Genomic DNA, 22,965 nt, shown 5'->3' with positions numbered 1-22,965 from the left:
GGGCTTGTTGGGCAGGCGCTGCAGGTGCCTGATCTAATGGCGTTGGGGGTTTCAGCGTGCTTTTAATGGATGCCTCAAGGCTGCCGCTAACAAGTGACTGGATGCAAGGCCGCCCGGTGCACCAGGCCGCCTCCGCATCGAGAGGTTGAATTACATGCACTCGCATGCTCATCAAAAGCAAAAACGATAGTTCAAGTCCCCAACTCACACACAGGAAGGAAGACATTCTGGCCATCATACGACTGCCTGGAGTGTGCTTAAATATTGTTTCTATTCAGGTGACCTCCAGCATAAAAAAACACTGGTGGCCATGATGCAAAGTTTCTGTTGCTTATGCACATTTGCAAAATAAGCTTAAACCAAGGTATGCATCTTGATAAATGTGTAAGGCGATCTGGCACTGGAAGGCATTTTGCTTTCTATGGAAGAGAAAAGACAGAGTCCCGATAAATCTGATACACTGAGCAATGCTTAGCAAACAAAAAAGGATGGAAGTGAAGATTGAGCTGACAGAACAGCAGATGTAGCAGTAAAAGAGAGGACAGTAGTAGATGAAGGCCAAGTCAAAGACACAGCAAGTGCTCGGAGATACTATGAGGGTTGAGTAGATTTTGGTGAATGTGGTACAGCTTTTGTAATTGGTGTATGTCCGGCCTACCCGGTTTAGTGAATACAAAATGTGGGCACACTAAATATGGCAGACAGCAAACCATTTGAATTTTACACGCGACACAAACAAGTGATTTCTGTGTCAATGGACCATGGAGTGTACCAGCAGCTGGGAGTCACACTGTTTCATTTTAAAACAGCCTTCCAGTGTTTGGGTTAAATTGCCACACAGTGCAAAGTTGCCCCACTGCTCTAAAGTGTGGGTGAAATTGTCACCTAGTGGTTGGGAGGAGTACACTCCCTGCTTTTCATTTGAGCATTCACAGTGTTTGAGTGTCGTCAGGGCCGGTCCTAGCCATGGGCGGTATGGGCAGCCGCCCAGGGCCTCGCTCTCAGGGGGGCCCCTCCGGCGCCGCCTGCCACGCAGTTGCGGGAATAATAAATGATGATGGCCTAGAGAAAAGCGCTGCGCAGTGAGCACAGCACAGTGCATTCTTCTTGTGTCCGTCCAATAATATCGAGAGTGTGTGTGTTTCTCAGGGGGGGGCCCGCTGCGGGGCCCCTTTGAGAAACACACACACTCTCGATAATATTGGACGGACGGAAGAATGCACTGTGCTGTGCTCACTGCTTTTCCCCAGGCCATCATTTTTTTTTGTTGAAAATTTCTTTTTTGTGCTAATGCATAGTACAGGAGGCTGCAACAGAAGAAGCAGGATAAAGGAAGATACAAAGAGAGTAGGAGAGAAGGTGAAATGTATGTTAAAAGGCTATTGATGGAGGTGAAAGTAGGGGGACGAGAAGGGCGGAGAAAAAGATGTATAAACTAAATAAGGCAAATGGTAAAGTGAGAGAATAAGACATGGATGGAAAATAGTGATGTTGAGAGAGGGGAAGAGAAAAGCAATAGGAAAGGGAAGGAAGCAGAATATGAGAGAGGGGTGTGTCAGAATGAGACCAGAATTAATGAGTAGACCGCTTGGGCCATATTATAGAAACTTTGGAGTGCTGCCAAAACAGTATATAATCATTTTGCACTGTTTATGCTATGTATCTAATACAAATAGGCGAGTTTAGGTGGAGGAAGACGAAAGGAAATGATGAGAAAGTGGGCGGGATAGAAGAGTAGATTTTTTAGAGTGGTTTAACTGGCAGATTTAAAGTGTGAGGCAGGACAACAGAGCCAGAGGGGAAAGGTGGACAGGCGAGTCAGAGAGGTCACATGCATGTCTGCGAGTAAAAGAGAACGCGTGTGTTCAGAATAAAAAAGAGACCAGTGCTGGAAGTGGGAGAAAAAAAATGTACACAGGGATACCGTAAATAGGGGTAAGCATAAAAGGGGTGGGGGTCACAAGGGGCAGAGTCTGACTGTCACCGTATCCACTAAAAAAACCTGCAGCACCTAAATAAATTTGCAACAAGTACTAATATCTGCTCAGCCCCTGAGGGGTTGCAGCTCTGAATGCACAGTACACAGAAAGCAGTGCAGATAACTGTGTCCTGGTACCTGCAAATTGCACCGGCGCGGGAAAAGGCAAGAAGAAAGTGGGAGAGGAATTCAGAGCGAAACGAATGAGGCAGGGACAAGAGATGTGGAAACGGAAATTCACAGCAAATGGGTAGCAAGAGATGGAAACGGCAGAATTGTCGATTTGGCGAGTACAAAGTAGAAGAATCAAGAGACCTCGATAAAGAAAGGTGGGGTATAAACAATGGGGTGATGGGGAGAGGGAATTCGAGAGGTTGAAGAGGAAACAGGAGAGTTGAGAGGGTGTTTGGAGAGTGGGTACATTTGGCGATGGTATGGGTGGCGGTATCAGTGTGGAGGATAGAGATGGGAACGTGGAAAAAGGGGGCTTGGAAAGTGGACGAATGGGTGGAGACGGAGACAGACGTAGAGAGAGTGATAGAGAAACACAAATCGGCAGAGAGAGAGAGGTGGACAGCAAATAAATGGTGGGGGAGCATGGGTGACGGGGACAGAGAGATGGAAAGAATGAGATTGGGGACCTCGAGCAGACAGAGGATGAATGGAAATGAGATGGAGCTGGAGGGAGAATATCTAGAGATGTAGGCTGAGAGAAGGGACAGAGACACAGAATGGAGCAGGAAAAGTGGATTAATCCGCTGAAAGAAGCCACGCTAGAAACATCACAGGCGATTTATTTAAGGCTGAGACCTCCGAAAGTGCTTCAGATTTATCGCACAGACATTAATTCATTCAACAAATGAAATATGTACCCAGAGAAGTCGGAACAGGATCAGCACTAGCGGAGACGAGCAGAGGATAGAGCTTCCAGGCGCTCGCTTGCTGCTGTTTTCTTGACCCTCTGGTTCCTTTGGAATTTGGGGGCATGTCCAACTAATCCTTCAAGGAGACGGCAAGTGTTACACTCATGGATATTTGCTCACCTGTTTTCCATTCCCTCTACTTTTGTCCATGTTACTGATATCCACATTAGTTTGCTTCACTGATGCCAAATAACTAAGATCAAAAGTCCTGCGAAGTCACTTTCTGTGATGTAACTTGGAGGGGCCTCACATCTTCCCTTTCGCCCGGGGCCTCAGAAGGCCTAGGACCGGCACTGAGTGTCGTTGTTGCACACTAAGTCAAGTTTGAAGTTGTCAAACAGTGCTTTGGTGAAGTTGTCATGCAGTGATGGGGTAAGCTTGCATATAGCAGCCTCTCCACGTTTGTGTTAAGTAGTCACACAGTGTTTATGTTGCATATTTACAAGCTGTTCAAGTCATGTTGTTATAAACTGTTCAGGTTCAGTAATCATTGGATACTGTTGAAGAAATCTCACAGCCTTAAAATGAAATAGGTCACAATATTTGAGTGACATAGTTTGGTCGTATTTTGATTAAGTGTTCACACAATGAAGTGATTCAAATATTAGAAGTTAAACAAGTGTTACCAGAGATGCTTATGAATACGTGCTTCTCTGTGCCTATTTGTGTTGGATTTCCATGTCAAAAGCGCACTATTACTGTCACCTCGGTTTCCCTTTAATTTGTAAACCTTCAGAGTGTAAAAGTGGGTAATGTTATTGCATATCCAATGCAAGCTGATGAAGGTTAGCAATAAAACAATTCGAGGGATGAGGGTGCTAGACACTAAAGACACCCTGTCACCACTGGTGCCTGGGAAAACAGTTGGAGTGTGTGCAATACAATAATAGTGTACCTACAACTCTAACAACGTACAGAAACTTTGAATATAGAGTAGTACACTACCAGTACATTTTTATCATAATCTGGCTTCTGTGTCGAGATCCCAAAAATAAATAATTCAGTGTAGTAAAGGTAATTCGACTATAAGTGTTTGACACCATCAACATTCAAAAACCACAATTCGATGCATATATCTATCAATACAAACTGCAGAGATCTTTCTGAGGGCAGAGGTTGAAGAAGAATCCGACAAATACTTTGCCCCATCCAACAGGACCTTTTGAAGATTAAGATTGTATCAGGAAAAGGAGATCTTCCTTCTTTAGTAGTTATGGATCGTATTGCTTAATTTTACACACTGTGTACACAGAAGCAGATTTTTAAATGTTGTAAGATGTTACATAGTCCATGTTAAAAATACAAACATATATATATATATATATATATATATATATTAACCACCAATTTTGTCCCACTGGAAGGGCGCACTTTGCACAGCTGGTGCGTGTGGCGAGGCAGGACTAGCCTCGAATTACCATTTCTCACCGAAGCAAAAAACATGCAGCACTCTCCCAGGGGGGGGATTTCACAGACGGTGTATTCCTTGTAGCAAGCCATTACTCCTTCCTCCTTCAACGCATTTCGACCGACAGGTCTTGATCACAGTGCAAACATTAGTCCCTTCACAGTTTCACTCATTTATACTACACACCCAGTTAGCACATTATGGTGCATTCTGGGACTAGAAGTATTAAAGTGTCAATTACACCCAAAGATCTTTAAATTCCTTGTGTTGCAGGTGAACCTTATGATAATTCTCTTTTTTCAGCCATGATGCCCACCTTGTGGGATCCCCTATAACAGCAGCGAGGATTTCAGTCAACTTTAATTTCTTACAGCATCTCATCGCCTCTCTATCTAATTCCTTAAAAGTTGTAAGGAAATGTTATAGTGGCATGAAATGTTAGGGCATAAGTACACTCATATTGCAAATCGAACGCAGAATAATATACTTGCCAGTGTTGTAAAAGCAGAACTACCTCCATGAGTGTGAAGGCAACGGTGGTGGCTAGGTCTGCAGAAGCAGTCGCAATGCTGCGCGCGGCTGTACAGGCAATAGCCCTGTTCTGAGAAACGGATACAGGGAAACCTCTCAGTTGTATAAAGATGAAACTGTACATTTAAAGATGAATATCATAGTTTGATACCACTGCATGCATGCTAGAGGTTCTAGAGTACTTATGCTGAGGCACAGTTCAGGGAGTGGATTGTGGGAAGGTTGGCCAGGCTGATGTCTAGACTTGTAATTTTGCAGTGTACTCAGGACCCGATGCGTGCTGTCCCTTACAAACGTGAAGTCTTGTGTGATGTTTGTGCATACAGGTATTATAGAAATGAACCTCAGTCCTCAATCAGAGTATTGTAAATGAGTGTAAATGAAAAGACAGTGTGCTCCAGAGCCATGCTTCTGCCCGAGGGAGCACTCCGCCTCCATGTAAGCCTTGCCCAAGTAGTTACAATGAGAAGCGTCTGGTCCTAGGACAGAGATGGCTAGGAATACTGACAGTGGGATGGCAGGTACTGATAATGGGATGGCAGGTACTGATAATGGGATGGCAGGTACTGACAGTGGGATGGCAGGTACTGACAATAGGATGGCAGGTACTGGCAATGGGATGGAGGGTACTGACAATGGGATGGCAAATGCTGACAATGGGATGGCATGTACTAATAATGGGATGGCAGATACTGGGGGCAGTACTCTTGATGGGCTTCTGCTCAAAGATGCTTGACGGGATATGATGTGCTTGGTTGTGGCGACCCAATGCAGCAATTCTAGTTCCGGCATCTTTTGTCCTTTGATGCACTGTGTGGGACAGAAGCTGTTCTGAGATTTGCCCATTGGGTTAATGTGCGCCTTTTTCTTGTCTTATCCATGGCACTGACACTCTGCACTCAACAGTATTTTCCTTTGTAGAGCCTCAAACTGTTTGCATAGAAGCCTGACACTACTGTGTGCTTTGGGGCCCGAGTGGATAGCTGGGTTGCATGATAAATGGAAAATCTTTCCTTTGTCAGAGGTGTTGGGAGGATAACTAAACTACCAAAGAACTCCTGAGCAGTCAGGCCTTCTCGCCTTGTGTTTGGAAGCAACTAATGACCGAGGAGCAAAAACTGGCAAAACCAGATAACCTACCTGGCCGATGCATTGCCTGATGACGTGGAAGGTAGTCTTTATCAAAGTAGGCCTTCTTTACTCTCAAAACCATTTTGCATCCTCTCTATAAAAAGTGAGTGAAAGTGGATATTGTCTCCATCTGTTCATCTGGTGTGATAAGCCTGATGGGTACTTCTCGCTTTTCTGCATCGCTCACCTGTGTTGTTCAGTTACCTGCATAAAAACGGGTTATAGAGGAAGAGATGTTCTCTCTCTCATTCTTATATTTCGCCTGTTGGTTTCTACAATAGAAGTCGCTCAATCCATGCCTCTACCATCAAGAAGTCCAACTGCATATGGGATACTGCATGAAAGACCCCCCTCCATTTCTTGTTAGCAATGTTTCGATCATCACCGACCACAAGCTCAAGTTCCAACTCCTTCTACAAATACGAGCTGGCTTTTCAGATGGGGTCAGAAGATTAGTATAGCCCCCGTACTGTCTCTCAGTACTTACCAGTACCAGCTCAGAGATGGAGATCCTTACTTCAGTGTCAAACATGTTAGATTAAATCGACGTGGGACATCATTGTTTAGTTTTCTCTTATGGACTAGGCAAGTGATCGTAGTGCCTTCTTTGACTCACATCTGTCCTTGGTAGCACAGGCAAGGGCCGTGCCCTTTTATAATGTCACTACGTATTGTTTTTTTAATTGGTCTACCAAGAAAATAATCTGGGTGTGACAACAGTGTAACATAAAATGACTGTGATTGCCTACACGCGAATCTCCCATGCAAACTGATATTTTACTGCAGCTAAAATGCATATAATGGAGAAACCCCTTACTGGTCTGCTTTACTGTGATTGTATTAGACTAGCGTTCATGTGAATGTGCAATTCCCCTTAGGCACCAGTGCATGGAACACTGCACGGAAGAAACCTCATCTGTATCATGACAGGAGATCCTTGCAGCCCTCCGGCAAGACCCCAGAAGTCACTGGGCATTTAGAAGCAAGACCTCCTGATACGTCAGATAGTCATTGACAGCTCTACCGTTCCATGCGGCATCGCATGCGCAGGTTTCTGCGCGTCCATTCTCAGTCGTTTGGAAGCACCAGCATCCATCCCCCCACCGATCAACAGCACCCAGGCCCTGGAAGATATATGGGAGCCTGGCAATTGCCATATTCCATCATTTTATTGAAGTGACACTAGGTAGACTAGTGCAGCAACCATTCCACTGTGCTTGGTGATTCTTGAAAAATTACTGAACATTTCATAAACCAGACACAAGCGACTGCTACAGTAGCCACACTGTGGACCTGTCGATTGTGTGTGTCTGTCCTCTTTGTGCAATTGGAGGGATCCTGTAGCGGATTTTAAAAAGTGAACTACTTGGTAGCATCACAAAAAGTGATCGGATCATCAGAGGCCAAGCCCAGAAAGCTAAACAAGTCTACGGTGATGGCTAAGCAAGTCTGAACTTGTCTGTCCTGCAATGGTGTAGCCTTCATACAAGTCACATAAGGTAAATTGCGTAGTTGCCTGTCAGTCGCGCAAACCCGGTATCGCTTTCAGACTATAAGAGCATTTGGTGCACAGCAGTCGCCTTGCAGCTCCTTTGGCAGCACCCAGGTTGTAATATTACCCAACACAGTGGTACTCAGTCACTGATCATGGAAGAAGGGTCAGATGGGCGGGCGCTGGGATACAAACCCTTGGCTTGCATGTTGCACTGAGTTCTGAGCAGTGCTAAGCTGCCTTTAGCAGCCAACAGAAGCGCAGGGCACAGTGGGAAGGGTTCTTGGTGGTACAGCTTGGAAGTTGTATTACAAGTTCTGCAGTTACATCCTTTGTGACTTCTTAACCTTCCCCTTGTCACTTTAACTCAGCTGAAACCGATAAATGAGAAAATGTTCAACTATCTGTGTGGTGCGTGTATTGGCAGAGCAAATCAACATCCAGGAATTATTCAATTTTAGGAGTTTGCACAACATGAAATGTTGGCAATATGCTGCCTTTAAATTAATTAAGCTATCTCGATGGATTTATTCCATTAGGGAGAAGAAATAACTCTAATCATGATTAGAAATGTCGAAAGGATGCATGCAGTAAACCATTCGTATTAGTTTTGTCTGTGGGAGGCACTGGGGCTGAGGCAGGCCTTCCACTCAAAGGGTTATTAATGTTTCGTCTTGGGGTACTTCACTTGTTCATACCCCCAGTTTTCCTGCATTCGGCGCTGGCTTGACCGAGCTGCTCATGGATACGCTTCCGGTGGACGCCGCTAGTGACGTCTGCCCTGGCCTTCTGAACCCGCCAGTGTGTCGGAAGCGATTAGAATCAGAATCCGCGATGACTAACGAGAGCCGCAGTGAGGGGCGCGTGGGTCTGCTCGAATCAGTGTCCTGGCGCGCGCTGCAAAGAGTGCTAACATTTTCACTACCGATCTATGTTATCAAGACATTTCAGGCATTTCCAGAGGATCAAAAGTCGCTGAACTTAAATGCTCTTGCAGCCTTATTTGAAAACGTCCAGTTCTTCGTTCCCAGATGGACATGCACACCCGATGTTATATGGAGCAATATCTCACATCATAGACTCAGACTATCAAATTTCTTAAACCCTAACCCCCTAAATTGATTAGCAGTTATATCAGACCAGCAATAAATATGTGAAGCATTTTGGTGACCGAGTAGTATCTTTGCAAATTACTGGTGATGTGCAAATGACAGACACCACAGAAATGTGTTTTTCGTCTTCAAAATGAAAGCATCAAAAACACCATATAGGATTTTAACATTATCAGGTCTACTAGAATTATGCGCCATGAAGGACTAAATTATTCGACAAGGTTTTCTAAATTATGCCGTAAAAAATGAAAATTACGTGCAAATGTTTCTGCCAATGTTATTCCATACCTTTTAGCTAGAATCTGCATTTTTTGAGAAAATCTACAAATTTTGGGGCAAATGTGATAAATTCACAATCATGCCGTAAATGCTGCAACCAGATTATTTCATACATTCATTTATCAAAGGTAAACAATATCTAAACCGTGCCCACTATTATCTGCACTTTGAAGAAAGCAGCTTTCTCAAGCCAACTACCCATAGATGAACATGTAATATAGAAAATACATGAGATAACGTGTAATATGGCTCCTCGCTGCCATCTCTGAAGTGACATTTACAAACGACGTGGCCTTCAACCCACTGTAGAAGTGTGTGTGTGTGTGTGTGCGTGTGTGTGTGTGTGTGTCTGTGTGTGTGCGTGTGTGTGTGCCTGGTTTCACAAGGGATGCCTGGTTTCACAAGGGATGCCTGGTTTCACCATGGGATGCCCAGGAGTGGACACCTCACAAGGAAAAGCCAGGAGGGGTTCCCTTGTGGTAGGAGTACAAGCGCCGGGATGCTTACGGGTTACTGTTCGCGCTATACAAATACAACACATATACAAATACAACACATGTGTGTGTGTGTGTGTGTGTGTGTGTGTGTGTGTGTGTGTATGCAGTAGGCAGTCATAGTTAGGACCCTGTTTCTATCAGAGGAGTCATTTTCTTTTGACAATAACATTGGTGCCGTTTGATGAATCTTCACACATTTTTCAAAGTTAGTACAACGCTCACTTCAGCTGCTGCTTGAAAGTTTCTGGATGCTGTCAAGCAGGGGCCGAGAGAAAGGGAGGTCCCAAAATGCATTTTCACCCATGCAAATTCCCATCTGAATTTTAGACACCTCTACTGCCTGAACTGCTAAACGGAATTACACTAAATTTGGCAGAGAGGTCGCTGTTGGTTTAGAAAGCAACCTTTTTGTAAATAGGTGTAATTACGTTCAGTAGTTTTTGAGATATAAAAATAAATCCAAATTTTTATATATAGGGACATGGATCAACCAGGAAGTGTTTGCAGCCATCTTGGGATTCGGCTTCAGGCTATTGATAAAATTCAATGGGAGGGAGTCCACGCAGACCCACCATCGCCCCGGGGACCAGTAGCTCCCTGGGGTAAGTGTTAAAAAATTAACGAGGGGCTGCACAGCTCCCCGATCCCAGAGACCACCCCCTCCCCCGGACTACTTACTTTTTAAATAGAAGGATGGAGACGGGCATTTCCCCTCCTGGGCCATATACGGCCCTGAGGACCACCACCTACCTGGCAGATGAAAGGAGGGGCAGCGCCTGGCCCCCCTGCTGGAGCCAATAATGTCCCTGGGGACCACCACTCCCCAGAGCTGGCTCCTGCAATGTCCCAGGGTGCCTACCCCCGGGACTTAGCTGTTTGCTTTGATTTGGCGAGATATGTGAAAAGTCCTGCCAAGCCAAAGCAAACACTCCGGTTCCAGCAGATGGGAACAGCAGAAGTGCTCCCTCCCGCCCACTGGGCGGAGGCTTATTCTTTTTCCCTGTCCACAGACTTGCAGGGAAAGAAGTGAAAAATTGCTCTTGCAAGCAGGGAGCTGCATTTCTAGCAGCTCCCTTCGTGCAAGAGCAATGCCAACTCCCGCAGGAAGCAGAGAGCCAGCTGGGACTACAATGGCTTTGAGGCCCCGCGGTCCCATGGCGAGGAGAAAGAGGCAAAATAAAGGTAAGAAAGAGGCAGAATAAAGGTCAGGAGAGAGCAGAAAGAGGCAAGATGAAGGTCAACAACAAGCAGAAAGAGCAAAATAAAAGTCAGAAACTAGCCGAAAGAGGCAAAATAGAGGTCAGAAACGAGCAGCAAGAGGCAGAATAATTGTCAGAAACTAGCAGAAAGAGACAAGATAAAGGCCAGAGCCGAGCAGAAAGAGGCAAAATAAAGGTGAGAAACGGCAGAAAGAGGCAAAATAAAGACCAGCAAGTGGCAGAAAGAGGCAAAATAAAGTTGAGAAACAAGCTCACAGACCAACTAAAACACTCTCAGAGCCACTCACAGACCCATTCAGAGACACATGAACCGAGTACAAAGAGGCAAAATAAAGGTGAGAAAGGAGCAGAAAGAGGCAAAATAAAGATCAGAAAATTCTGCTCCTGCCCACTGGGAGAGGACTTATTGTTTGTTCTTGCTTGGCAGCAGCATTGACATTTCTCCCATCAAGCCAGAGCGAACACAGGTTTTCCTGCCTGCACCAGTGTGGTCAGGGAAATCACTTTGGGCCCGATGTAGGTAAACGCGATTTTCCGATTTCAAAATACCGAGGCGGGCCGAATCGGTATTGTGAAATCGGAAAACGAGATGTAGGGAAAAAAAACCGAATGAATACCGATTCGGTCGGCATCGGTAATGAGATTCAGTACGTTCCGATTCTGCTCGGTCCGAATCGGAAAGTACCGAATCGGCCAACAACGAATCGGAAATCACCGAATCGGCTACCACCGAATCGGATATTCCCGATTCGGCGAATACCGATTCGGTAAAAGCCGATTCGGTAAAATCCGATTCGGCAATCATAGACCCATGGCGAAAAAGCCCATAGGAATGCATTGAATGAACCGATTCGGCTTTTACCGAATCGGATAATACCGATTCGGATTTTACCGAATCGGTAAAAGCCGAATCGGCAATAGGCGATTCAGCCAATGAGGTGGCTCCCCCTCCCCCACCCAAACAGGGAGTGGCAACCCTGGCAGGTGCAGCTAATTAAGAAGTTTCTGGAAGTTTCTGGAAAGCCTGCCTGAGCCCAACACACACAGTTAGCAGCAGTGGGAGAAGGAGGTTGCAAACTGAACAGGAGAAAATGGCAGATCAGTCAGGAAGCCAGAAGTCCTCCCAGAAGAGGAAGCCCAAGTTCACCACCACCGAACTTCAGGTGCTGGTTGAGGAGGTGGTGAGGGTGCACCGCCAGCTGTTTGGCAAGCTGTCCCTCAACGTGCCAGACAGCACGAAGAGGAGAATCTGGGCCGACATCGCCCAGAAGGTGAATGCTGCGGGTGTCACCCCCAGGTCCATAGAGGAACTGAAAAAAAGGTTTTACGACATCCGCAGCCTCACGAAGAGGAAGCTGGCTGACATTCAAAGGCAGGCTGGACTCACTGGAGGAGGCAACAACCCGGCGCCACCCCTCACCGAGCTGGAGGAAATTGTCTCCAGCACCATCGAGAGGGAGAGTATCGTAGGAATCGGGACCCTGGACAGCTCTGCGAGAGCCACAGCTACAGGTAAGAAGCATGCGCATCATGACACACCCTACCAGACACCTCCCCATTAGACACAATGCATAGGCAAACACCAGCACTGTACTGTCACCAACATACAAGAGACAAGCATCATGGTACATGTAGTCAGCAGAAGTTAGCCAAATATGTCAGTGCAGAATCACAAGACAGGAAACAGTGTGACACGGTGTAAGGAGATGCAAGGACATGTGGAATGCCATAATTGTACTGACTGTAATACATCGGCACTCAGTTTACAAATGCTTCTTTGTACCTAGGGGCCCCATCAGGCGGAACAACTGCGACAGCAGAGGGAGCAGCAACGTCCAACACTGCAGTCGCAGGGCCGAGCACCAGCCAGGCTGGCCAGGAGGAGGAGGAGGAGGATGAGGAAGGAGACACCCCAGGGCTAGGAATGGAGGGAGTCCTGGTCATTGACTTCCAAGCAGTGCACTCACCAGTACTGCCCAGCACACCCCCCTTGCAATTCTCACCAGAAAACTCCCCTACAAGGCAGACCATTCCGCCTACACCAGCTCCTGCCACAACCGTGGCCTTGCCACCTGTCCAACCTGTCCTGGGAGCAGGGGCTCCGGGACCGGCCAGCACCACACCCCCACCAGTGGCACCCCAGCCCACTCAGCAGGCCGGAAGCAGCAGTGCCCGACGCCGTGCCACCACCACCACTGCTGCACCAGCACGGGAGGGCAGTGTGTTCCTGGGCCTGGAGGGACAGATGGTTAAAATCCAGCGCCAACAGGCCAGATCCACCATGGCCTGCCAACGCCAGCTCCTGCAGCACAACATGCAGATGGGGGAGTTGGTGAAGGGTTTCCAGGCTGTTGTGGACAGCAACAAGGAGGTGGCAGCAGGGTTAGGCAGGCTGACCACTGCCATCACCCACTCATCTGCCAGACAGGAGGAGCATGAGGTTGCACGCAGGAGGGATGCCCGGGTGCTGAACCGGGCCATGGCCCGCCTTGCAGCGGCGACCGCACAACTGTGCCATCGCAGCTCCAACCAAGAATCTGTGCTCAGTCAGCATACGGCTGAGCTCACTAGGGGGATGGCCAGGATCACCACGGCCATGGAGGCCATGATAATATCAAACACCGCCTCCAATTCTGCCCTGGACCTGGGTGATGCTGGAGACAGCAGCAGCCGCAGCAGCCCGGCCAGCGCTGCATCTGAACCACGGAGGAGCACCAGGCGATCCGCTGATGCTGCTGGGCATTCGGAGGGGGCCGAGGGACACCCCAGTGGGTCTGGCAAGCGGGCCAAAAAATAGCCTGGCAAGGGGGGATGAGCAAACCAGAACCCTGGACTTTATTTGATTTTACATACTCCATTTTTTGATGCACATCAGTGCTGTAACTGTGGTGCATCACTATTAAAATTTGATTTTTTGCAAGCAACATTTAGCTGTCTTTGCATCTGTACTCAGTCAGAAATAGTTCTCAGTGATCTCCTCACGTCTGTATCTGCCATCACTTGGCGTACACACCCCAGCTGGCTGTGTCAGTGGCACAGCTTCGTCGTCGTCATAGTCCTCGTAGTCAGACAACTCCACCTCAGTGCCCTTCTTGACCGCAAGGTTGTGTAACATTGCACATACAGCTATGATCTTGCAGCAGGTGATGGGGGTATACTGCCTTGCACCTCCACTCTTGTGCAGGCATCTGAATCTACTTTTCAAGATGCCAAAGGTCCGTTCGACAACATTCCTTGTGCGTATGTGGGCCCGGTTATACCTCCTTTGGCTGGGTGTGGAGGGGTTGAGGTAGGGGGTGAGTATGAATGAGCGGAGGGCATATGCACTGTCGCCTGGAAGAGAAAGGGGTCACATTAGACACATGCATACATGTATTCCACCTACCTACTATGTGTTATGGGGGTCTGATGATGTGTCTCACCTAGGAGGTATCCTTCTCCAAATTCGCCAGCCATCAGCCGTGCATATATGCCGCTCTGTTGGAATATATAGGAGTCATGGGTACTCCCTGGAAATTTTGCTACCAGGTCTGTGATGGTGCACTTGGCATTGCAGATCACCTGCACGTTGATGGTGTGTGTAGATTTCCGATTGCGGTATATGTATTCGGTGTCCGCTGGTGGGCAAATCGGAATGTGTGTGCCATCTATGCAACCGATGATTTGGGGAAATTGTGCCATCTGGTAGAAGTCAGCTTTAGTTTGTAGCAGTTCTGCGTGGGTTGCAGGGAAAGAGATGTATTGGTCCATCCTGTCTATCATGGCGTCAAGGAATATGTGGAAGAACCTTGACAGGCTGCTCTGGCTCACCCCTCCTGCTGCTGCTACTCCACTTTGATAGCTGCCAGACGCAAGCAGGTGTAGGCTGCATAGCACCTGGACGTGCGCTGGGATGGCGTGTGCCCTTGGGGTGTGGTGGTCCAAGAATGGCTTAAGGTCCCTGATGAGCTCGAGTATGGTGTCAGAGTCCAGCCTGTATCTCTGTAGGATCTCAGCCTCAGTGAGCATGAACAGGGTTACCCTCTGTCTGTAGACCTGTTCATTTCTTAGCCATTCCCTCTGTCCTTCCTGCTGTAGCCGTAGCCGCCTCGCAATGACATAGAAAGCTGCCATCCTGCAAGTTGCAATGCATTTTGGGACTGTTTATATGGATTGGAGTTGGTTACCACCTGATTGCAATCCATGGTAAATACCGAGTGAATTCTACCGATTTTGAGCCGATTTCGGTGTTTCTGTGCCTCCCTACATCTCCCCAACTGTCGGAATCGGGGAATTTCCCGATCGGAGAATCATACGAATCGGCATGTTTTCCGATTCGGATCATGTCCGATTCGGTATTTGTACCGAATCGGTAATTGGACCGAATCGGTGATTTTCCGATTCGGTGTCACTTACGAATCGGTAATTGGACCGAATCGGTGATTTTCCGATTCGGTGTCACTAACGAATCGGTAATTGGACCGAATCGGTGATTTTCCGATTCGGTGTCACTAACGAATCGGTAATTGGACCGAATCGGTGATTTCCCGATTCGGTGTCACTAACGAATCGGTAATTGGACCGATTCGGTCTTTGCATCCGATTCGGTGTTTTTCCGATTCGTTACATATCCGATTTTCGGTATGTACGTATCGGATTCTTTCCCATTCGGTACTCATTCCGATTCGGTTTTCTATCCGATTCTTTCTGTTTTTGGTTCCCTACATCTCGATGGCTGTTTACCGATCGGTAAGGGCCAAAAATCGGTATTTTCGGCCGTTACCGATCGGTAACGCCCTACCTACATCGGGCCCTATGTCCCTGGGGTTGGCAGCCCAGGACATAGCAGGAGCCTGCCCTGGTAATGGGGTCTCCAGGGTCATTAATGGCTCCAGGAGGGTGACGGTGCGGCCCCCTCACAATTGAAAGCATAGCTGGGCCCCGGGGGATGGGGTCCCCAGGGCTAACCGAGGCTTGAGGAGGGGGGTTGTGAAGCACTCCTCGCCATTTTTAAAAGTGGCCAAGCCTCAGGGGATGGGGTTCCCGGGGCAAACATCGGCCTGAGAGCAGTGCCCTATGGCTCCCCCTCCTAATTTTCTAGATCGGCTGGGTGGACCAAAAATTAGCTCTGAGGTGGGCCTTGCGACCCCCTTTCTTTTTCAAGGCTAGACCACAGAGGATGGGGTCCCCGGGGCTAAAAGCAGCCTGCGAAGGGGGCTTTGTGCGCCAATTCCCCATTATATTATAATTAATCCTATCCCCAAGACCTAACCCACCCGAAATGCTAGCAAAAACAAGCACAGTAAACCGTTTTTTTTTTCATTCACACACCCTCTGCAAATTCGCAGGAATTTTTTAGCGGGCAGTTTTCCTATTGCTACACTGCCTGCTTGTCTTCAGAAAGAGCTCTTTTTAGGTCTCCGCCTGCTCGCTGGCGAGACTTAATAGGGTAGGGAGAACATCACTAGCGAGGTTAAGCCCCGCCCCTCTTCTCCATTGGCTGTCCTCCTAAACGGTGGCCAGCCATTGGAGAAGAGGTCCTAGTGACGTTCTTCTTTCAAATTCTTTCTATCTAAGCCCCGTCCTTTTCAGATTGGGGGGCGTGTTTTTCACTGTTGTGTACAACAGTCAAAAACACGTCCCCCCAGTCTGAAAAGGACGGGGCTTACAGACAAAAGGCTGTGTGCAAACATCATGTGCAAACGGTTCTCTGCCAGGACCTTTTTCTCCGAAGCTGCTGGGCGTGTTTTGAGCGGTGGTTTCCAGCGCTGTTGTTCTCCGTTCTCTCAAGGCTCGAGCACTGTTCTTGTACAGTTGCCTCGCGCTGTGACTTGCCTATTTCTTCACCGTTCAATGTGACACCGTCTGACGGTTGTTTTCCTTTGAACAGAATTGGAGTTCTTTTTTCGGGTGTGAGATTACCACTTCATCACAATAGGCAAGCACAGACGTCATCGAGTACACATTGGGGTCTGCAATGTAAATTGAATTTAACACAAAGAAGACGGTTGTTTTCCTTTGAACAGAATTGGAGTTCTTTTTTCGGGTGTGAGATTACCACTTCATCACAATAGGCAAGCACAGACGTCATCGAGTACACATTGGGGTCTGCAATGTTAATTGAATTTAACACAAAGAATACAGCCTGCGTGTGTGTGAATTTCATCAATAACCAATTAGGAGAAAGAAATGTAATGACCACGCCTTCTTGGGCTATCTACACTATAACGTAGCAGCTTTTGGGAAGTTGCCCCGCCCATATTTGCCTTGTCATTTTGGTAGAGGGACGTGAAGAATGCAAACTAAAGAAGGGCTAAAGTGGAGAAAGGCTTCCTCGTAAATAGAGTGTGAGTGGCCATTTTAGAGTAGTAACTGTTAGGTAAAATCGAGTGACAAGATACTCTCAAAAAAGCCTAAAAGGAGGTTGATATGTACATAAATAGCAATCATTGTCTTTTCCGCTTCCAAAAATGGTGACCATTACTGCAGTCTCCTGCGGCCGCAGCCTGCCCTCCTCCACCGCTGGCTCCTCGGCGCTGCAGCCAACCGAACAGGAGTGGGTGCGGGCAGAGCGGGGCCGCGGCTGCTTGCACGTGTCCCCCTGGACCCCGGCGTCTGCTCCCCCGTAACCCGTGCTCTGCACCCTCAGCACCACGGCCGCGGAGCTGGCGCGGCACCTGCTGCCGCCGGCGGGCCGCTCGGGTCCTCGGGAGCGCTGCGTGTGCCGGGCCCCGGCTGGGGCAGCGCCTCCTTATCCTCCGAAGAGATGTGCCCGGATGCCGCCCCCGGAGGGGAGCCGCCCACCCTGTATGTGCAACTCCACGGGGAGCCGGCCCGCCACCTGCGGCTGCACAAACAGCCCCTGCACCTGCAGAGCCACTACCTGCAGCTCCTGGGCTTCCGCCAGCAGAGTCAGCTGCAGGACGAGGGCCTGGAGCCCAACATCGCCTGCCTCATCCGCTTCTACGCAGGTACGTCCTGGGGGGAGCTGGGACTCTTAAGGCACTACTGCGAGAAGGTGTAGACGCAGGTGCTTGCATACTCAAGCATAGCTGAGGAGTTCGGCGGACACTGTCGAAGGTGGTGGTTCCTAAGTGAAAATGAATAAGTTGTCCACACTATGTTCTGAAATGCAATGCATAATGCACTGGTGGAGTGTAAATTCTGTCGATAACTTCGACATTAGACTCGCCGTGTGAGTACTCTGAAGAATGGTGCTGGATATTGGTGGCGAGGAGTCTACCAGGGTGCACACAGGTGCTGGCCTGAATGGTGCCGTGCACTTGTTGGGCTTGGTTCCCTGTGGGAGGCTAAAAGACACTTGTAGGTGTGCATGCACACAGACTATAAAGAGCACTGTACACTCAGGAGTGTGTTTTGGAATGTACGGTGCCGATACATTGGTACTCAGTGGTGGGTGGCACCGTATACCGAGGGAAGGTTTCTGACACTACACAGAAGGCTGTGTTTCTATTCTGTTGGGAAATGCGGGGTACTCTACTCCTTAGAGGTGCATTATTATGGCTATACTATTTTAAACTTATAACCAGCACAGAGATGCAGTTACCTCAGAGACTTAGAGGGTACTGTACTGTTGCCTGTACTGTATAGAGGGCCAGTGATTTAGTTTAAATTTTTTTTTTTTTGCAGTAGGTTCACTGCATTTTGGAGACATCAAAACTAGTTGTTGCTGAGCTTTCCCGGAAGTGGCATGGAAGTCAGAGTTACTTGTAGTCTAGGCTTGGCTACCTTAACAGCCGCTGCATAGTTAAAAGCTTGTGCTTGGGGAATCAATGTAAACGTCAAGGTTTTTGTGTAATTAAGGAACCTATATACTGTGGTGGTCAAATAAAGCTGTGTTTATTATCGGGTAGAGTACTTAATGGGAGGCGAACTTGGGCTCATTACATTAATCTATATCCATAAAAATATAATCACCGAGCCTCGATTTACTCCCACACACAGGCTAGCTATACTAACCATACTGTGCCACTGCCGTGACTCTCGTATTCTTTCACTTGTTGCTTTGTTTCTTCAGAACCACTGGTTGTGCTATGGTGTTAGTTGTGATGATGTGAATGTACAGTAAACCTCCCTGCATGTGTTGCATAACATATGATTAGAACATACATAGCTCTTGGATTGTCATTTGAAGACATTAGACCAGCGCAGCTGTGCATACTTTCGTGGGCTGTGTGTGTGTGTGTGTGGCTCTGTGTGTGTGTGTGGCTGTGTGTGTGTGTGTGTGTGTGGCTCTGTGTGTGTGTGTGGGTGCAAATGCAATAGGTCTCGCATTTGCGAAGGATTAAGCTATTGGCATTGTAAATGACAATGCCATTTATTTATCTGTTTTCAAAACCAACACATAAATAAAAATGTTGTCATTTACAATGCCAATAGCTCTAACTTTTGCAAAGGCGAGACCGTTGCATTGTAAATGCTTGTTGTTAAATGGTGTAAATCTGTCAGTAGTTGCTGAGAAATTAGAAAAATAAAGTTTCGATATCTGAGCACCGAGGAGGGTTCGCGCCTCCCTCCCGGGCACGAGCTACACTCTGATTGGCTGCCAACACTCCAACCATCAAAACAATGGGAGCTACAGGGGGATGGAAAGGACAGGCCACCCCCCACTCAACGCACTCTAAATCACAACAAGGCCTGACCCCGCGGGATCACACCCAAATTTGTAGTTCCAATACTGGAGGGGTCTAATAAATGTTTATAACTCCCTCTCAAACATTTTAGTCCAAGTGTTGTGGTGTGTCTCAATAAAAAAATAACCTACCATCATAGTCCCACCCATAAACTACAAAAAGGTGTGGAAAAGAGAGAAAGCACCTCACGGTCGTAATACCAAGGGGGCCGCTGACTGGTACTCGCCAGCACACCCGCTTATCATCATTGGTTACTTTCTCTCTAAAGAATACAAATGTGTGTGCTTTTCTACACCTGAAGTAAAGTGGCAATATCCAGGGAAATGTTACACGGTGCAATGATGGCAGGGATCAGATAATTGGCATGTCCCACTAATATGTGAGGAGGAAAGGGATCAGAGGCGGAACCTGACTTAATCTTGCTCTTCATGTCTAAAATTGATTCCAGAGGGGTGGGTTTAAAATGCTCCAGGGTAGTGGAGAAATTATAGGTAGAGAGAATGATGGGTAAAGAGCCAGTAGGAAGGGGCAGTTGGTTAGATTCTTGTGGATATTCTCAATGTTATCCTTAAAATGGTTAGCTAAGGCGTTGCACAGTTCCTGTGAGACTGGAGTTGGGGAGGTGCAGGCTGTCAGCCACATGAACTCATTGAGGGCCCATATTATGTGCAATTCTTAAAAGGGACTTGATTTTCAAACCACTTTCGGTGCTGTACTGTTGCCTTTTGACCTCTTAGTAAAAATGCAACTCAAAAAGACAGGAAATCTTCTTTACCCTGGCTCTTCAATAGTCTTTTAGCCTTCAAAACTGATTCTAACAAATCTAATTAACAAAAACATATTAATTTGTTCAAAATGTTGCAAAGTATGCTTTGTCTACAAATGATTGTGAATTAACTCGAGGCGCGTCAAGAGCTCTTCTTCTAGAGCATTTATTGTTTGGATTTTCCTAAATATATTTCTGAAAATTAAACATTCAAAGTAAGTCATTAGATTTAGCTAACATCATTATGTACATAATGCTTCTAAAATAGTTCATATTAACGAAACCCAAACTTTATGCATCATGTGGTGTTATTTTATTTATTTATTTTAGTGTATTAGAGAGCGTGAATCAGACCTGTGAGGGTATCAGAGTGCTTTACAGTAGTATCAGGTGGGATACAGGACAAAGGGGGAGGAGAGCCAAGGGATAGGGAAACAAATAGATACAGTATATGGCGAAACAAACAATCATACGATCCGACTACCTTATGGGATAGGAGCAAAACGATACAATATGCTAGAAAGCAGTCTCATCACCCTGGAGGATTGTTCGGAAGTACAGGGTGGGTAACATAAAGGGAGGAGGCCAAGGGATAGTGCAGTGAAGATAGGTAACGTCAGGTTACGGAGGTGATTGTAAAGTGAACTTTAGGAGAGGAATTTGCCCATTAGGAAAGTTTTGGTCTCCTTTTTTAAGTGAGCTAGAGACAGTATTCATCTGATGGCAGGTGGGAGTGAGTTCCATATTCTTGGGGCGGCCCCAGAGAAAGCCCGTTTGTACGTTCTTTTTTTCTTGAAGCGTGCAGGTTGGAGCAGAAGGGCTCTGGCTAACCAGGAGTTTCAGGCTCCTCTGGATAACACAAGTTTCTGTGCGAGAAAAGCAAGGGACTTGGAATAGAGAGCCTTGTGCGTGAAGCAAGCCAGCTTAAATTGGATTCTGGCCTCATGAGGAAGCCAGTTCAGAGCTTTAAGGTGGGGCGAGATATGGTTGAACTTGTAAAAGCCAGTTAGAAGTCTGGCAGCGGCGTTGAAGCAGGCTTTCAAGGGTGCCAGAGAGATCTTGGGTAGGCCTGCGAGGGTGGAGCAACCATATACTAGCCTAGAGATGACTACGGCTTGAATTGCCCATTTTAGATCTGGGGGGGTCGAGGAAAGGTTTCAGGCTTCGTAGGTAGTTCAAGTGAAATCTGGCAGTTTTGACCATCGCGTTGATGTGGCCCCGCATGTTCAGGTTGCCGTCTAAGGTAATTCCCAGGGATTTAGCAGAGTCCACAATGGTAGGAGAGCAGTTTAGCGCTGTGATAGCCTTGATCCAAACTTGAATGTCTGTATTGGCGTTAGAAGGAGAGATCAAGAGGAACTCTGTTTTTTTGGCATTGAGTTTAAGCTGGTTAGATGTGAGCCAGTGAACAGTCAGCTTCAGGGCCTCATTCAGGGAATGGATATCCCCTGGAGAAGAGATTTTGATGTAGAGCTGTGTGTCGTCGGCATACATGTGATAGGAGATATTGGCAGTGCGCAGCACCTCTGAGAGCGGTTCGAGGTAAAGATTGGAGAGGGTAGGGGACAAGGTTGATCCTTGAGGAACTCCAACTGTGATCGGGAAGGAAGCAGATAGGTTGCCGTTGATCAGTATTCTCTGAGATCGGTTCTGGAGGAACATAAACCAGACCAGAACGGTGCCATTGAGGCCCATCCTAAGTTTGAGGCGATTCAGGAGAATTTCGTGGTTAACCGCGTCAAAAGTCGAGGATAGGTCAAGGAAGATCAAGATACAGGTTTTGCCTCAGTCAAGGGCTTGAAGGGCATCATCCACAATGTGGGGGAGTGTGCTTTCTGTGCTGTGCCCAGGTCTGAAACCAGATTGCAAGTCGTCTAGAAGGTGGAAGTTGGTGATGTGTTGGCTCAGCTGTTGCTGTACACATTTTTCCAGCACTTTAGCTAGGAGAGGAATGTTTGAGATTGGTCTGTAGTTGTCAGGAGAAGCAGGATCTAGTGTAGGTTTTTTTAGAATGGGGACAACCTGGCCGGCTTTGAGAGAGTCGGGAATCGATCCCTGTAGGAGAGAGGAGTTGATTATTGTCGTCCAAGAAGAGATGATAGCCTGGGAGGCAGCGGCAAGGCAGTTTGACGGAAGAGGGTCATTGAAGTGATTGTTGGGGCTCAAAGAAGAAAGAATTTTTGAGACCGAATGTTCATCATAGACTTTGAAGTTGGACCATAACGCTTGGTTTTTGAGGGAGGTCTGGGAGGGCAGCGCGGAGTGGGGAGGTAGAACCGGTGGGGTTTGGGAATAGGTATCAGACATGAGTTCCTTTCCTAGGGCAGAGATTTTATCACAGAAGGAGGAGAATTGCTCGCATTGGGATTGGAGATATTGGGGTTTCTTTGGATCACTTAGCTAGTTTGTTGGATTGGTGTTTGACCAACTCGAATAATTTGCGAGGTCTATTCTTAGCGTTATCCAGTTCTGTTCTGAAGAATTCTTTTTTAGAGTTGATGATTTTTTTGTTGTAGGCGTTTCTGGCCTGACGGAGAAGTTTAAGATGGTCTGCGGAAGGGTGCTTTTTAGGTCGAGCAGACCTAAAAAGCATGCTATGCATGCTTTGTCTGCGAAGACATCTTTTGCTGGCATGTCTGGGGGAATGTGAGACAGCGATCGCCCACGCGCTTCGCTGTCTCAGATTCCTCCTCGAGGGCGAGCACGTCGCCGTGCACATCCCCTGCCTCGCATTCTCTCTCAATCACACACACAGTCACGCATGCGCACACACATTCCCTCGCGCACACACGCGCACACACTCCCCCCCCCCACCCCCCCCTCCCCAGGCATACACACAGGCAGGCACGGAGTCCCCACCGGCTGCTCTCTTCCGGCGGGGCTCCTCTCGCGCTCTGGTCCTCACGGCGCGTCTCCTCTTCTGGATCGGGGCTCCCTCAGGTCACTCCTCCTTCTCCCCGGGCCCCCTCCTGGGGACCCGGGCTACCCAGGACCG

At 47.6% G+C, this 22,965-nt stretch overlaps 1 protein-coding gene across 10 annotated transcripts in view; it reads left to right on the top strand.

Moving 5' to 3' along the window:
• The window catches only part of FRMD4A (FERM domain containing 4A), an 814,406-nt gene that overhangs the window by 589,202 nt on the left and 202,239 nt on the right, over positions 1–22,965 (top strand). The window lies entirely within an intron of this gene.

Source organism: Lissotriton vulgaris, chromosome 1_1 (assembly GCF_964263255.1).
Source record: "Lissotriton vulgaris chromosome 1_1, aLisVul1.2, whole genome shotgun sequence".
In the NCBI taxonomy this organism is placed as follows: domain Eukaryota; kingdom Metazoa; phylum Chordata; class Amphibia; order Caudata; family Salamandridae; genus Lissotriton; species Lissotriton vulgaris.
Note: the sequence above shows the minus strand (reverse complement) of the source record. Positions and strands in the feature narration are given on the sequence as shown.